The sequence below is a fragment of the Lynx canadensis genome, chromosome A3, assembly GCF_007474595.2.
Source record: "Lynx canadensis isolate LIC74 chromosome A3, mLynCan4.pri.v2, whole genome shotgun sequence".
NCBI classification, from domain to species: Eukaryota; Metazoa; Chordata; class Mammalia; order Carnivora; family Felidae; genus Lynx; species Lynx canadensis.
In genome coordinates this window covers 24,180,025-24,197,757 of record NC_044305.1, presented here as the reverse complement: position 1 = coordinate 24,197,757, position 17,733 = coordinate 24,180,025, and positions in this window count along the sequence as shown.

Here is a 17,733-nt window from a genome sequence, read left to right as displayed (position 1 = left end):
ACCTGCTCCTTACTGCACCTGTGGCCACACATGCTGAACTGAGTCTTGTTTATAACTGGTACCCTGGTTTCTGGGCCTCTTGTCCCTAGCCATCCCTCTCAACATTTCCCACTGCCACCACTGTTTTAAAAGGTTATTTTTTTTTACTATACTGGGGATAGGAAAGGAGTGATATTTGTTGAGTGCCCAGAATGCACTAGGTATGTTACATACCTTGGCTTATATCATCCTCACAAAACGCTACAGACAGTGTGAAAGCCATATTAAAGATGAGGAAATTGGGGTCTAGAGAATGACTTGCCTTAGGTCTCATAACTGTGACAGAGTCTCAGACTCCAGAAACTGTTTTTTCTGCACCTTCTTCTGAGAAATCCCCACTGGTCCTGTTTACCTGAATGACCACATCCTGGGTAAATGTGTGCCTTCCCTCAGACTCGTGTGTGGGTCCCAGAACATGCCTGCTACTCTGTGAGGCTCTGGGCCCCATCATCCAGTAGCACTCTGGGATTTTTCCCCCCAGAAACCACATGTATTTATTTTTTATTAGGTTTTTCTTTTTGTCTTTTTTGTTACCTTGGAAACAAGAGGGAAAAGATTGATAACTGTGTAGTATAAACTTTGAAATCCCCCTTCATTGTCCTTCATTCGCCAAAAGTAACCTTTGTCTACAGTGGGTTCTTCCATCTAGCAAAAATATCTCTCTGAATTTTCCAGTGAAGTTTCCTTAATGGTGTCAGGGGAGTAAAAGATGTACCCTTGGGAGCCCAGGGGTGTAGTTCATAAGGGTTCAGCAAAATTTCTTCAAACACTCCCTTTTTAGTGAAAGATGATAGGGATTTTCCACTCCATAATATATCCATATTTGTCTTAATATGGCAGTAATCCTTTCAGATAGTTTTCCCTAAATCTCCAAGGAAAACTGATTTTCTAGGAAACCACAGCATGTTTGCCCTGTCCCTGTGGACTCAGGAAGAACACCTGAGGAGAGGGTGATTATAGGACCAGAGCAAAATGACCTTGGATCAGTATTGATTGATTTAAAGAAAGTGAGGTATAGTCACTGGTATCTTCTCTTTGTTCTCAGGCTTTTTTAGGCTGGAATCTAAGTCTAAGTTTCCTGTGTCCTGGCTTGAGTTTCTCCAAAAAGGATAATGGGGAAGACGGTCTGGTCAACTTAGATTATCCGGTGGCACAGTCTGATTTCTAGAAGAGGGAAGGGGCCCTGTCCCTGGGGAAGGAGGTGGTCTGGCTCCAGAGCAGGTCTTGAAGACCTCCCCCTCCTTTCTTCCCTTAGTCCTTCTCACACACCCTCTTGTTTGCCTTAAAGGATCTCCCAAGATCCTAAGGAAGGTTTAGGCTCAGTCTGGCTTTAGGGAAAACAAGATGACTCATGAACATAAAGATACTCTGCCTCTGAGTCCCCTCGGCAATGGGATTTCTTTACACATGGGAAGCCTGCATTGGATGCACTCCAGTTTGTGATAACAATGTGTAGAACTCCCTGAACTCATCTTAAGATGTAAAAACTCTGATTTTTAATTAAAAATTTAAATGATGGTGGGGGCACCTGGGTGGCTCAGTCGGTTAAGCATCTGACTCGGTTTCAGCTCAGGTCATGATCTCATGGTTCATGGTTTTGAGCCCCTCGTCAGGCTCTGCACTGATGGTATGGAGCCTACTTGGGATTCTCTCTCCCTCTCTCCCTCCCCCTCCCCCACCCATGCTAAATAAATAAACTTAAGAAAAAAAAATTTTTTTAAGTTTAAATGATGATAGAACATATGTAAATAGCCTGGAGTTTCTGTACTTAAAGTAGCAAGTGTATGGGAATATAATACCTACTACTAAGGTGGGAAACTGACAACTACCCTGGGTGTGAAGGGAAGAACATCACTTCTGGGTTTCAGAAGTACATTTGCCAGTATAATATATGGATGTGGCCACTGCTAGCATTATGATTTTCAAAGATACAGAGAAGTTGAAATAATTATATACCTCCATTTAATTCTACAATTAACATTCTGCTACATTTCTATTATAACTACCCATTCCTTTATCCATCCTATTTTTTGATGCATTTCAAAGGACAGCGGCAGACAGTACACACTCCTAAACACTTCAACATGTGTGCCAGTAACCAGTTTACCTTTTCTGGAGGGCGGGTAAGATTTACTTACAGTAAATGGCATATGACAAGGGCTTACACCAGCCAGCTGAGCCCCCTATTCAAGATCACCTCACCCTGAATGCTGTCCTGCTTCCCAGCCAGTCTCCACCCGTACTCCCCAGAGGCAACCCCTGTTCAGACTCCTTCAGGTATGATCTTCACACTCCAAGGTGCAGCTCCATCCATCATTCAACCATCCACCTCAGCACTTGGCACTGTGCCTGGAAATTCTGATGTTCCTCTGTGAGCCGGTATTGCCTTTCTCCAAAAATGTGTTTTTAAAGCACTGCAGGAATTACAGGCTTTCTCCTGTTAACGTATGTTGGACTCAAACCAACTACTTTTGTACATTTTTTCACTGAGAATCCCAAACCATCTTTCCACACCAAATTCAGCTTCTGGTGAATTACCAGGGGGTGAAAAGAGAAATGCAGATCTCCTAAATTCAATCATTATGGCAGGTAGAAATCATGAAGTTGCCAAACGTCAAATCAGTAGAGCCACAATCCAGTGTCCATGAACTTAAACTGATCAATCATATTCAACTGAGAAGGAAAGTAACACCAAACACAAAGTGCTAGTTTGTTCAACTGTTGTGTTAAACAAGCTCAGTTGGATCAAAAGGCAACTTTATAATGGTCTCCACTGTCTTTACATTGATTCTCTGGGGCTCGTGCTTCCCTTGCCCCTGGTTGGGATGTCAGGCAAGTCTCGAGGCTTCTCTCCTCATTCCCAGGGCCTTGAAGGCCCACTGGAGATGATGTGCCCAGTCTGGTGTGACGACAAAATTTTGAACCGAATATGGAGATGGAGACTGCCCCTCACCTACCAGGTGCTTGACCCTGTTTCCCCACTTGGTGCTGTCCCCTCTTTGGCCCCATGTTGCCATAAGGAGAATGAGATGGAAAGTGTGTACTTTACCAGGACTGTTGTGAACGAGTTCTGGCTCTCTAAGCCTGGCGTGTGTTTAAAGCTGAAATTCGTCCTTCTGGCTCATCTGTCGTGAGTTTTCAAGACCTGTCTTGTCCTACCTGCCACTCCCTTACTTTGGACAATGCGCTCTCCCTGGCTGGCCCCTCATAACTGTGCTTTTGGCCTCTGGTTCTCAGGGTCCCCTCTACACACTTTCCGTCTGTCGACTCAAGGTGAAACAGAAGCTTCCACCTCTTTTACAGGCAGAAGTCTGGACTCACTTTGGGGCCCCTTGTTTTGCAGTCCTGGACGCTCCTCTCCTCAGCATAGGCCACTATTGCCTTGGGGCTTCAGCAGAAACAGATGAAAATTATTAGACTTTAACTTCCTAGTTCACAAGAAATATGTTATTAAAAACTTGTCTAAAAGGCAAGAAGAAATAGGAATTTCATGATTTTTTAAAACCTCTGGATTTCAAATACTTTTTTTGTCCTACAAGACTTGTTTGGTTTTCATGTATTGTTAGGTTTTCAAATATATTTAGAGAAAACATTATAGACAAAGTAGCATATTGCCTGGAATTTGTTCTTATTTTACAATCTTCCTTTACAAAGCAGTGCTTTGTTCATTCATTCAGCAGTTATTTAGTAGTGGTGCCTACTATGCGCCAGGCCCGTCTAGACATAAAGGAATAGTAACAGCTTATGTCTAGTGGAGATGAGACAACAGTTAAAAAAAAACAAAACAAAATTGTGTTTGGGATCCATCTTTGGATCAATTAAAGCATAATCCCTGAACATCATTAGTTTGTAAAAGCTTCCCAGGTTTTTTGACATGCACCTAGAGTGGAAAAACACTGACCTATACAGCCTTACACACACATACCAGGGTTGTGAGTTCAAGAGGCTATAACAATATCCAGAGACAAGGAAAAACTCTTGAAAGATTAAAAATATGAGGGGAATAATTTCAACAGAAGAGTTGCAAGATAAAGTTGAGAAAATCTCCCTAAAAGTGGAAAAAAGGAAGAAAAAATGGAAAAGTTAAGAAAATTAAGGGATTGGTCTGGGATATTCAACATCTGATTAACAGAAGTTCCAGAAAGAGAAAACAGAGGGTTGAAAATACCAGCAAGAGACTGTAAGAAAAGTTTCCAAGACTAAGGACCTAAGTTTCCAGATCAAAAGATCTGAATGTCCAGAGTAATTTTATTTTTTTAATTTATTTATTTTTTTATAGTGATTTTATTTAAAAAAATTTTTTTAACGTTTATTTATTTTTGGGACAGAGAGAGACAGAGCATGAACGGGGGAGGGGCAGAGAGAGGGAGACACAGAATCGGAAGCAGGCTTCAGGCTCTGAGCCATCAGCACAGAGCTCGACACGGGGCTCGAACTCACGGACCGTGAGATCGTGACCTGAGCTGAAGTCAGACGCTTAACCGACTGAGCCACCCAGGCGCCCCCAGAGTAATTAATTTTAAAAAGACCCACGCCAGGCCCCATCATCATGAGATCTCAGAACATTTTGGACAGACACAATCCAGAGAGAGAAGAAACCATGTACGAAGGATTAGAAATTACAACAGCATTGGAACCATAGCATCACTAGAAACAGAGTGCAGCAATGCCTTTAAAATTCTGCTTAAAAAAATTGTTTACAACCTAAAGTCCTATTCCAGCCAAACTATTAGTTAAGTGTGAGAGTAAGGTAAATATTTTCAGACATATAAGGTCACATATTTTTCCACCATGCACCCTTCCTCAGGAAGCTATGGAAGAATATACATCAAAACAAGGGCATGGAGCGAAGAAAGTAAGATATGGGGTTCGGGCAACTTGAGACTCCAACACAAGAAAGACAAAAGGGATATCTCAGGATGATGGTGAAGGGCCTGGGGCAGTAAACCTAGAGAGAAGTCCTAAACAGGAGAAGGATGTTTCCAAAAAGAAAAAAACTGCTAGAGTATTATATGTATTTGAATGGATTCAGAGAGATTTTTAGTTGTGCAAAAAAATTAGGGATAATTTAATATTGGGGCACGAAAAACAAAATGAAAACTTAAGCCCAAACCCCAGAAAATAAAAAAATTGTACAATAAAAAGCAAATCTAGGACATATCGTGTGGCTCAGCTGTGCATAGTTTTGTAGGCAAAATACAATACACCCTAAATGGTGCTATAGCTGCTGGACGATGGGAAGGGTGAGGGAGGCAAGAGTCAAATCCCCTTCTGTGGTAAGAACTACAGAAATAACAGGACAACTATAGTGTTTAGAAACATGAAGGCAGGGGCACCCAGGTGGCTCAGTCGGCTGAACATCCAACTTTCGCTCAGATCATGATTTCATGGTTCATGAGTCCATGTGGTCCAGGATGGAATGGTGGCTCCACAAAGTCATCAGGGACCCAGGCTCTTGAAACGTTCTGCCCCACCATTCCCAGGGTGTAGCCCTTGTCCTTATGATCCAAGATTAGCTACTAGAGCCCCAGCCGTCACAAGTTTCAGGCACCTGATGGAGGGCGGGGCTGCAGAAGGATGTCCTCTTTCCCTTTAAGGAGATTTCCCACAAGTCCCGTCGAGCACTTTTTTTCCCCCCTCAGAGCAGCCTGTGCCTTTATAACAGCTAAGCAGGCTACCTGAGGGGGATGAACTCGCCCAGGTGGTGACTGAGCATCTCAGACTTGATTTCCACCCGGTTGAAGATCTTGCTGTTTTAGACACCCACCGTGTCCTGTAGGATGATCTTGTCCCATAACACTTATGTTTTACTGACAAAAGTTTAGTCGTCTTGCCACTTTTAACTGGAGTGGAAGCTGGGAAATCAAGCTGGGTGCATGGCTGCCCTAAGAGACATTCAGGGTTCTGTTCCAAGGGGGGAGAGCACAATTGTTGCTGGAGGTAACAACAGTCTCCACCACAGAAGCCAAGAGAAGAAAGAATTTCAAGGAGAAAGTAGTCATGTCAGGTGGGCTGTGAAGGGAGAAGTTGGGTGGGAGATGGAGGGGGGTGCGAGTTACCAGAACGTGACTGTTTGCTGGTGAGAGACAAGGGGCCTCCTGGCGGAGCAAACAAGGGGAAGGGTGCCCCGGGGCACAGAGTGAAGGGCTGGCTGAGGCTAGAGCAGGGCCCGCTGGTCCACTGCACCTGAGGGGAGGCGGGGTGAGGGCCCAGAGGACGACGAGGGAAGGCGAGCCGGAGCTGCCCGGAGAGGAGGACTGGAGCTTGCCAGGTAAGTGACTCGGGATGGGTGGGCAGGGCCCAGCTGAGCTGTGTCGCAATCAGCAATTTTGCATCATATCTGCAGCCAGGGGCGCAGCTGCGTAACAAGCTGTCGGCTGGCTTTAACCAGGACTGGGATGTTCCCAGGTTAATTCAGCAGAATGAGGGAGTTCTGCACTTTGGGAAGAATTGTGGTGGGCTGTGGAATGTGTGCTGGGCAAGAGGAAGTGGAGACAGGTAGGGACTGGCAACCGAAGAGGGTGAAGCAGAAACCTTGTCTTGTTAGAAGGGTGGTGGTGAAGCGTGGTCTAGGCTGAGACCTGGGAAGTGGGAGGCAAAGCTGGCCTGGTGGACTGACAGAGGGAGGGTTGGGAGAGGACAGATGGGTCTGAGTGCGACTTGGGGTGGACCTGAGAGGACTCAGACAGTGACTGGATCGGGAGCAAAGGGGAGAGCCCAGCTGAAGCCTGGGTCAGGCTGGAGTGATGGGACGTGAGGGGAGAAGCTGGAGCTGCAGGTATTAGGGAAGATGGGGCTTCACTTGCACGTGTTGAGTTTGAGAAGCCTAAACATTATGAGGCAAACTGTTCAGGAGGCAGGACTCAGACCTGAGGCTTACGTTGAAGGCACTGATGGATGTGAACGGGCTGAGCAGGCTGAGGAGAGCTGGGGCCCATGGCAGGCAGATCTTTTAGGCACAGCCAGAGGCTAGAAAGGCCAAGGGGAGGCAACCTCACCAGGTGACTGGCCAGCTCTGAGGGCCAGGGTCTAGGAGGGCAGGGACTGTGAGGACATAGGAGGGAGGGTAAGAGGGTAGCAACCTGGGCCTTGTCATTCAGGGAGGCGGGTGGTTAGGGGTGAGCATGCCCCTGGTTAGAGGGAAAGGAGGGAACAGAGGGAGTGAGGCCCGATATGGGCAGTGGGTTTGATGGTCATGGCCTATACTTCCCAGTGAAGCCAGAGAGACTTTGAAGAGTGAGGGTGGGGTGCCCCAGCCGGAGGCTAGGGGACCCCTGGGAAGATTTCAGTCCTTCCAGTCTTTGGGAAAATTCCAATTGGAGTCTATAAACAGGAACAACCAATCCTTACTCAGAGATAATGACCCTGACTCAGACCGCATTCCTCCTGGGTCCTCCCAAAGTGAGGCCCATTTTACAAGTGAGCTCATTGCCTTAAATAAGATGGGTGCTGAATGAAGTTCCAGGCCCTGTTCCCCCAGAACCCCATGCCCTCCTGGTCATTCACTGATGCTGATCCTTGACCTCAGAGGTAGGTTCTGTTACTGGCTCCAGGGGGAAAGAATTTGTTCAAAGTTATCCAGTAAGTAGTAAAGCTACTTTAAAATTTTTTATAATATTTATTTATTTTTGAGAGAGAGACAGACTGCGAGCAGGGGAGGGGCAGAGAGAAAGGAAGACACAGAATCCGAAGCAGCTCCAGGCTCTGAGCTGTCAGCACAGAGCCCGATGCGGGGCTCGAACTTGGGATCGGCGGGATCATGACCTGAGCCGAAGTCGGACATTTAACCAACCGAGCCACCCAGGCACCCCATTAGTAAAGCTACTTTAGACCCAACATCTGTCTGCCACTGTGTAAGGGAGCAGACAGAGGCTCCGAGAAGGAACCTGCCATGGTCACACAGTAATTGGTGGCCATTCAGGCAGGGTTGCTCCACTTTGATGTGATGGGCCAGTCAAGGCCAGTTCTCTGCCTTTTCTGAGGCCTATGAGTCCTAGTCAGAAGAGGGGAGACAGACCCTCAGATGGGCAGTCCACACATTCCAGAGAAATGACACTGTGAAGGTCCAGAGGACAGGTCCTCATCCAGCAAATATTTACTGAGCACCTGCCATGTGCTACACTCTATCTAGGTGCTGGGATAGAGAAATAAAATAATTTTTATAACAATTATATATCATATTAAATTTAAACCCACAATTAGATCCCACTGCATACCCACCAGAGTGGCTAAAATTAAAATTTGGCATCACCAAATACTGGCAAGGATACAGAGCTACAGGAGCTCCCATACACAGATGTGTGTACAGCGTTGACAGGAATCTAAAATGGAACCACTACTTTAGAAAAAGATCCAGGGTGTCTGGGTGGCTCAGTCAGTCAAGCACCCGACCTAATTTCAGCTCCGGTCATGATCTCACAGTTTGTGAGTTCAAGCCCCACATCAGGCTCCTCACACTGACAGTGCGGAGCCTGCTTGGGATTCTTGCTCTCTGCCTCTCTCTTTGCCCCTCCTGCACACACACTCTCTCTCAAAATAACTAAACTTAAAGGAGAAAAAAATTAGTAATTTCTTCTAAAACCAAACACACATCTACTCTCTAAGCCAGCAATTCCACTCCTAGGTATTTGTCCAAGTGAAATAAAATGAGTGTGTCCACACAAAGACCGTTACAGGAGTGTTCATGGCATCTTTATTTACAATCACCAAAACCTAGACCACCCAGGTGTCCATCAGTAGAAGAATGGATAACCAAACTGTGGTTCACCCATCCAATGGAAGCTCTCTGCAATATAAAGAAATGGTCTACTGATATCTGCAAGAACATGAACTTCAAAATGCTTATATTGAAGTAAAGAAGCCAGAAACAAAAGCACGTACTGTGTGTGGTTCTATTTATATGACGTTCTAGATGAGCTCATATTAATCTACGGTGAAAATCTCAGAATGGTGGTTGCCTCTGGAGGTGAGGGTGCATATGGACTGAGAAGGGGCAAGAGGGAACTTTCTAAAGAGGTGATGGTAGTGTTCTGTATCTTGGTAGGAGTTTGGATTACACAGGTGTGTGTACTTGTGAAAATTCATCAGACACACGCTTAACATCTATGCTTAGTTATATGTAAATTTTATCCCTGTAAAAAAATTAAAAACAAATATTGATATGGATATAAAGGGTTTGAGGGCAAAGTGAATTGATGTCTGCAACTTACTGGTTTTTTTCCTCTTTTTATTGAGACATAATTGACATATAACATGTTAGTTTTGGGTGTACAACATAATGATTCAATACTTGTATATATTGTGAAATGATCGCTGCAATAAGTCTGATTAAAAACCATCAGCATACATAGTTACAAATTTTTTTTCTTTTAAGATCTACTCTTTAGCAACATTTAAATATATACTACAACATTACTAATCATAGTCACCATGCTGTACATTACATCCCCTTGACTTATTTATAACTGAAACTTTGTGATTTTTAACCCCTTTCACTCATTTTGCCCCACCCCACTCTCTAGCCTATGGCAACCATCAATCTGTTCTCTGTATCTCTGAGCTTGTTTGTTTTTTAGATTCCACATATCAGTGAGATCATGGCCCATCCATGTTGTCACAAATGGCAAGATTCCATTCTTTATGGATTAATAATATTCCATATCGTGTGTGTGTGCATGCACATGTGTGTGTGACATTTTCTTTATCCATTCATCTACCAGTGGTCACTTAGATTGTTTCCATATCTTGGCTATTGTAAATAATGCTGCAATAAACATAGGGGTGCATATATCTTTTCTAGAGATTTTGTTTCCTTCAGATAAATATTCAGAGGTGGAATTGCTAGATTTCTATCTTTAATTTTTGGAGGAACCTCCATACTGTTTTCCACAGCAGCAGAACAAATTCACATTACCACTGTTAGTGGGTTCCCTTTTCTCCATATCCTTGTCAATACTTGTTATTTCTTGTCATGCTGGTGATAGATAGCCAGGTGTGAGGTGATATCTCATTGTGGTTTTGATTTATATTTCCCTGATGATTAGTAATGTCGAGCATCTTTTCATTTGTTGGCCATCTGTACATCTTCTATGGAAAAATGTCTGTTCAGGTCTTCTAACGATTTTTTAATCAGATTGGTTGGGTTTTTTTGTTTGTTTTGTTTGCTATTGAGTTGTAGGAGTTCTTTATATACTTTGGATATTAACCCCTTATCAAATATATGACTTGCAAATATTTTAATTCATTGTCTTTTCATCGTGTCGGTGGTTTCCTTTGCTGTGCAGAAGCTTTTTAGTTCAATGTGGTCCCACTTGTTTGTTTTTACTATTGTTACCTTTGCTTTTGGTATCAAATCCCCAAATCATCACCAACACCAATGTCAAGGAGCTTACCACGTATGCTTTCTTATAGGAGTTTTATGGTTTCGGGTCTTGCATTCAGTCTTCAATCCATTTTGAGTTAGTTTTCATTATGGTATAAGTCATGGTCCAATTTCCCCAAAATCATTTACTGAAGAGACTGTCCTTTCTGCCACTGTGTATTCTTGGCTTCTTGGTTATAAATTAATTGATCATATATGCATGGGTTTATTTCTGGGATCTCTATTCTCCACTGATTTTTTTTAAGTTTGTTTATTCTGAGCAAGCACGTGCATGGGAGGGCAGAGAGAGAGAGTGGGAGAGAGAATCTGAAGTAGGCTCCACACTGGCAGTGTGGAGCCCAATGCAGGGCTTGAACCCACTGAGCCACCCAGGCACCCATGATCTATGTGTTTTTATGCTAATGCCATACTATTTTGATTATTATAACTTTGTGATATAGTTTGCCTCCAGCTTTGTTCTTTCTCAAGGCTGCTTTGGCTTTTCCAGATAATTTGTGGTTCCATACAAATTTTAGGATCATTTGTTCTATTTCTGTGAAAAATGCCATTGGAATTTTAATAGGGATTGCATTGAATCTGTAGATTGCTTTGGGTATAGAGACATTTTAACAATATTAATTCTTCCAGTTCATGAGTACAGAATATCCATTTATTCATGTCTTCGATTTCTTTCATCAATGTCTTATGGTTTTAGTATACAAGACTTTCCCCTCCTTTGTTAAATGTATTCCTAGGTATCTTATTCATTTTGATGCAATTTTTTTTTTTTAAGAGAGTAGGGCAGGGGCAGAGGGAGAGAGAGAATCTCAAGCAGGCTCCATGATATCAGGGCACAGCCTAATTTGGGGCTCGATCCCATGACCTCGATCATGACCTGAACCGAAATCAGGAGTCAGATTCAACCAACTAAGCCACACAGGTGCCCCTTATTTTTTTTTAATTTATTTTTTTAGAGAGTGCAGGGGAGTGATGCAATTTTAAATGGTATTTTAATTGCTTTTTTAAAATAATTTTTTAAGCTCATTTATTTTTGAGAGAGACAGAGACAGAGTGAGTGGGGGATCAGCAGAGAGAGAGAATCCCCATTGTCAGCACAGAGCCCAATGTGGGGCTCAAACCCACAAAACTGTGAGATCATGACCTGAGCTGAAACCGAGTGAGACACTTAACCAACTGAGCCACCCAGGCGTCCCTTAATTTCTCTTTCTGATAGTTCATTATTAGCATATAGAAACACAACAGATTTGGGGCACCTGGGTGCCTCAGTCAGTTTAGTGTGCCACTATCTTGATCTCAGTTCAGGTCTTAATCTCAGCTCAGGTCTTGATCTCAAGGTCATGAATTCAAGCCCTGTGTTGGGCCCCACACTGGGCATGGAGCCTACTTAAAAAAAAAAAAAAAAACAAAGAAACAAAAAACAGGGTGCTCAGGTGGCTCAGTCAGTTAAGCATCGGACCCTTGACTTTGGCTCACGTCATGATCTCAAGGTTTGTTAGACTGAGCCCTGCATCAGAATCTGAGCTGAGTGTGGAGCCTGCTTGGGATTCTCCCTCTCTCTGTCCCTCCCCTGCTTGCTCGCTCACTCTCAGAAATAAATTAATTGAAAAAAAAAACCCAGACTTTTGTATATTGATTTTGTATCTTGCAACTTTACCGAATTTATGAGTTCTAACAGTTTTTTGGTGGAGTCTTTAGGGTTTTCTATATATAATATCCTGTCATCTGCAAACAGCAACAGTTTTACTTCTTCCTTTCCAATTAAAATTTTTTTTAACGTTTATTTATTATTGAGAGACAGAGAGAAACAGAGATGAGCATGGGAGGGGCAGAGAGAGGAGGAGACACAGAATCTGAAGGAGGCTCCAGGCTCTGAGCTGTTAGCACAGAGCCCAACGCAGGGCTCGAACTCACAAACCCAGCGAGATCCTGACCTGAACGGAAGTCGGACGCTTAACCGACTGAGCCACCTTCATCTTCCTTTCCAATTTAGATGCCTTTTATTTCTTGCCTAATTGCTCTGGCTAGAATTTCCAAGATGGTGTTGAATAAAAATGGCAAGAGGGGGCATCTTTGTCTTGTTCCTGATCTTAAAGGAAAAGCTTTCAACTTTTTATTATTGAGTATGTTAGCTGTCGGCTTGTCATACATGTGGCCTTTATTATGTTGGGATAGGTTTCCTCTATACCCACTTTGTTGAGAGTTTTTATCACAAATGGATATTGGAGGGGCAACTGGGTGGCTCAGTTGGTTGAGCATCTCTGACTTCTCCTCACGCCATGATCTTGTGGTTTGTGAGTTCAAGCCCCACATGGGGGCTCACTGCTGTCAGCCTGTCAGCGCAAAGCCTACTTCAGATCTTCTGTTCCCCTCTCTCTGCCCAAGCCCTGCTTGCACTCTCCCAAAATAAATATTTTTTTAAGTTAATAAAAATAAATGCATATTGGATTGCAATTGAAATGTATAAAAAAGATTGGGTGGGTGGATGTACAGATGATAAAGCAAATAGGGCAAGCATTAAGTATAGAATGTAACTGGTGTGTATATTGGTGATTGCTGAACAATCATTTCAAGTGCTCTGTATGCCTGAAGATTTTTGTAATGCTTAGAAAAATTATATAGTATATTAGAAGTTACTAACTATTCTGTCAAAAAAATAAGGCATTGGAGGGAGGATAGGGAGTAACCGGGGTGGGGACTGCAACATTAAATAAGATCATTCTGGAAAGCCTCCCTGAGGAGACCTGAGAGCCACACAGAGATCTTGAGGAAGAACGCTCTAGGCAAAGGGAAGAGTAAGTACTGAAAGGCCCTGGGGCACAAGTGTGTCTGATTCTGGAAGAGTGAGAAGATCAGTGTAGCTGAAGCCTAGGGGGCAAGGAGTAGATGAGGCCAGGAGAGAGTAGGAGAGAGTAAGAAGCAAGATCTCACAAGCCTCTTGGGCCACTGTTCAGCCTTTGACTTTTGCTCTGAACGTGTGGGGTACAGAATCAGCTGACCCGACTTCCGTGCACAGGAAAGCTGCTGTCAGCGTAGTGGGACCCAAATGAGGCGGCAAAGCTAAAGCGAGGAGACCAGATGGGAGATGCTGACAGTAGTCAGGCAAGAGATGATGGCAGCTCTGGCCCGAAGGCAGTGGTGGAAGTGGTAAGAATTGGTTCGATTGTCAAGATATTTTGAAATGTGAACCAGCAGGGTTTGGGCATGGACTGGATATGTGGGTGGTGAAGGAAAGAAAGGGGTCCAAGATGACACGGATGGAGACAGGGAAGATTACGACTGGTGCACATTTTAGGGAAAGAGCATGGGTTGATTTGGGGGAAGCTAAATTTCAAATGTCTGCTAGGCTTTCAAGTAGAGACACGGAGTAGACCGGGCCTTGGATTCTGTGGAGATGAGGGAAAGGAGGAACAGTGGGAGAGAAACCAGAGCTGGAGGTGGAGTGTCAGTCCTGCTGACTGGTCAGGTAAGAGCAAGAGTGAGCACAGACCTTGGGATTTGGGGGACGGGCCCTCCCCCACCATAGCCTCAGCCTAGGGCTTAGTGGAGCAAGGAGAGGTGTAACAACTTCCCCCAAGGCCTTGGCCAACCTAATTCTTTCAGCTGAACTTAATGGCTCTGATTATACTCTGGTGCAACTTTGTGTTTGTGAGATTTGTCCATTTTGACACAGCTCTAGATCAAGAGTCAGCAAATTAAAGCCTCGGGCCAAATCTGTTTTAGCAAATAAAGTTTTATTGGGATACAACCATGCCCTTTCGGGGTAAAGGCTGCTTCCACAAGCCAACAGCAACAAAGGAGTAGTTGCAGAGGGCCATATGGCCTGGAAAGCCAAACCTATTTACTGTCTGGCCTTTTAAAGGGAAAGTTTGCTGAGAGCCCTTCTCTCACCATGTGTTGCTATGTTATAGGAATACCCAACATCTTCAGTAGGACATATAGGTGGTCCCAATTTTTTGCTGTTAGGAAAATGCTCCAATGAACATACTTAACTGTGTTCCCTTGAGCTCACATGGGACACAGCAAGTGGGATTCCTGGTTTGTAGGATATGGGCATCTTCAGTTTGGGTAGATTCTGCCAAATCACTCTTCAGTATGGCTGAAAGGCTTTACACTCCCTTCAGCAGTGTAGAGAGTTCCCATTTCCCATTTCCCATCTTCCTCTAAAACATGGTATGCTGTGTTGTCAGACTTCATGTTAGTTAGCAGTCTTCTATTGTTTGTGGATTCCTCTGCATCTTCTTGCTGTGAGTGGTAGTTATGCTCCTGCTGCTTCTTGGCCTGGTGTTCTGGCTGGGACCTCAATACAATGTTGCATTATATTCAGTGAATTCATTTCCCTGAAATGAATATACCATAGAATTCACCATACCATAGAGTATGGTGTTTTACCATTAAGTACGATGTTTGTTGCAGGTTTGTTTTCGTTTGTTTGGTTGGTCTTGGGGTGGCAGGGAGAACTCCCCTCAAAAACCATCTGGATCAATTTTTTGAGGTATATTGCTACTCACTTTGTCTATTTCTTTTTGAAATAGTTTTGGCAAATTTCTTTTTCTAGAAAATTGTCCATCTTATCTAAGTTTTAAATTTACTGGCATAAAGTTTATAACATTCTTATTTTTATCATTTCTGCTAGAAATGATAGCAGTTCTATTTGGCACATTGTTTATTCTGTGTGTCTTTTCAAAGATCCAGCTTTGCTTTGTGGTCTTAGTATTTTTGTTTTCTATTTCATCAATTTCTGCTCTTCTTTCCACTCTCTTTGGGTTGACACTGTTACTTTTTTATAATTCTTTAATACTCTGCTTGTAGATTTTCTGTACTTCTTACCTACTATAATTAATAAGGCTATAAATCTTCTACAGGCTGCTTTAGTTGTATTCCCCCAACCCTGAGTTTTTAAGTGTATTCTCATTTTTTTGATCTAAATAGTTTTCATTTCAATAGGATTTCATCTTTGAGTAAAATGTTTATTAGATGTTTATGTGTCCAAACATTTAGAATTTATTTGGGTCTGGTCTGTGGTCACAGAATATGGTCCTTATGAAACTATTCGATACCTGTTGAGATTCAAGTTGGGGCCATTTTTTATGTCATTTTTTGGTAAATGTTTCTTGTGTGCTTGAAAGTAGCAATACTGGGTTCAGGGTTCCATCAGGGTTCATTGATCAGGATTATTAATATCTTTCTGTATCTTTTTTTGGCTGTTGGGTCTATCAGTTACTGAAAGAAGTCTTAAATCTCTCACTATGATGGAAGATCTGGCAATTTCTCCTTGTATCCTATCACTTTTGTTTTATACATTCAGCCTTTTAGACCTCTAACTTGTATGTTTTATAAGAATTGTTGTCTTCCTACAAGTTGTACTTTTCATCATTTATTGGTCATCCTCTGGATCTCTAATAATGTTTTTTACCTTAAGGACTTTTCTGTCTGATTTTGCTATACCTATATCTTCTGGTTAGCTTTTCTCTAGTATACCTTTTCCCATCATTTTACTTTTGGTGCCCTTAAGTTTTAAATGTCCTCTTGTAAACAGCATATAGAGCTGCATTTATTTTTCTTGGCCAGTCTGATCATGTTTTATTTATTTATTTTTAATTTTTTTAATGTTATTTATTTTTTAAATGTTTTTATTTATTTTTGAGACAGAGACAGAGCATGAGCAGGGGAGGGGCAGAGAGAGAGGGAGACACAGAATCCAAAGCAGGCTCCAGGCTCTGAGCTGTCAGCACAGAGCCTGACGCAGGGCTCAAACTCACGGACTGTGAGATCATGACCTGAGCTGAAGCTGGACACTTAACCAACTGAGCCTGCCACCCAGGCGCCCCAATGTTATTTATTTTTGAGACAGAGACAGAGCATGAGCCAGGAGACAGGCAGAGAGAGGGGAAGACACAGAATCTGAAGCGGACTCCAGGCTCTGAGCTGTCAGCACAGAGCCCAAGGTGGGGCTCGAACTCAGGGAGTATGAGATCATAACCTGAGCTGAAGTCAGACGCTCAACCGACTGAGCCACCCAGGCGCCCCTGATCATGTTTTTAATAAGTGAATGTAAAACATTGTTACTCATGTTTTACATTTACTCTGGTTTTGCATCATTTATATACCATTCTTTTTACTTTCTTTTCTCCTTTTCTCTATTGGCAGTTACACTTGCTATTCTTTTAGTGATTCCCTTGTAAGTGTCTGAAATACACACTTCCTGAATTCACAAAGCTTTGTAAATTATCAGTATCTTTATCCTGCCCCCCTCAAATATATCAAGCCTCTTAGAACACTTGAACTGATTACTCTCTCCAGTCTTCCGGTTGTGTCCTGTGCTCCTTTTGTAACTCCCCAGATTAATCATCACTGTTCATGTTCCACTGTTTATTTACCTACATGTTTACCAGCTTAGTTGCTCACCATTTTTCTTCTTCTCTTTAGAGTTCTGCAAACTCATTACAAAGTGCCACGATGCTACTTTTATTTATCCTGCTCTGGATTTTATGTAAGGATCCTGGTCTTTAATCAAGTCTGGAAGCTCTTCAAGAACTGCCTCTCCCACTTCTTTTCTCTCCTTTTGGAATTCTGATTGGACCTGCGGGTCTTCTCACTTCCCTATTCCTATCACTTCCCCTTTTAGAAGGTCTATCACCTTGTTTCTCTGGTTGCTTCCTTTCAATCCTCCAGTTGCGTGACTTATCTTCTGCTGTGTCCCATCTACTTTCTTGCCTGATCCTTTCAGACTTGAATTTCAAATAGCTTTTTCAATTCTAGAAATTCCTTTGAAAACCTGTGTGTTCCTTTTTAGTATCTTGTTTTCAAGTTGTAATCCCCCCGACCCTAGCTTTCTTTCTCTAACCATGAGCTCCATGGAGGCGAGGTTTTTGGGTTTACTGCCATCGTCACCTCCAGCGCCTCACACCATCGCTTGAAGGGAACGGCCTCCCAGTGTGCTGTGGGATGACTTAGCACCAGGGGGAACGGAAAATGCTGAGCCCCGGACTGGCCCGCGCGCTCTCCCGCTGTCAGAGCTGCGAGTCAGCTCTCTCAACTCCCGGCAGGCTTGCCAGTCTCTCAGCCCCGGCCTCGGGGAGATGGGCCGGCAGCTCATGACGTCACAGGACTGTGACGCGACCTGGGAGCCCCGCCCCACCCCTCCGCGGTGCTGGCTTGGAGTCCAGCTCTCTGCGCCATGACGTCACAGGCCCAGGCGGGCGGGTTTTGCGTCGGCCCAATGGGAGCAGTGCGCCGGCCTCCCCTTTAAGGAATGTTGTGACCTGACGTCACCCGGGCGAGTTACCTCCCCGAGCCACCGCCGCCAGGCTCAG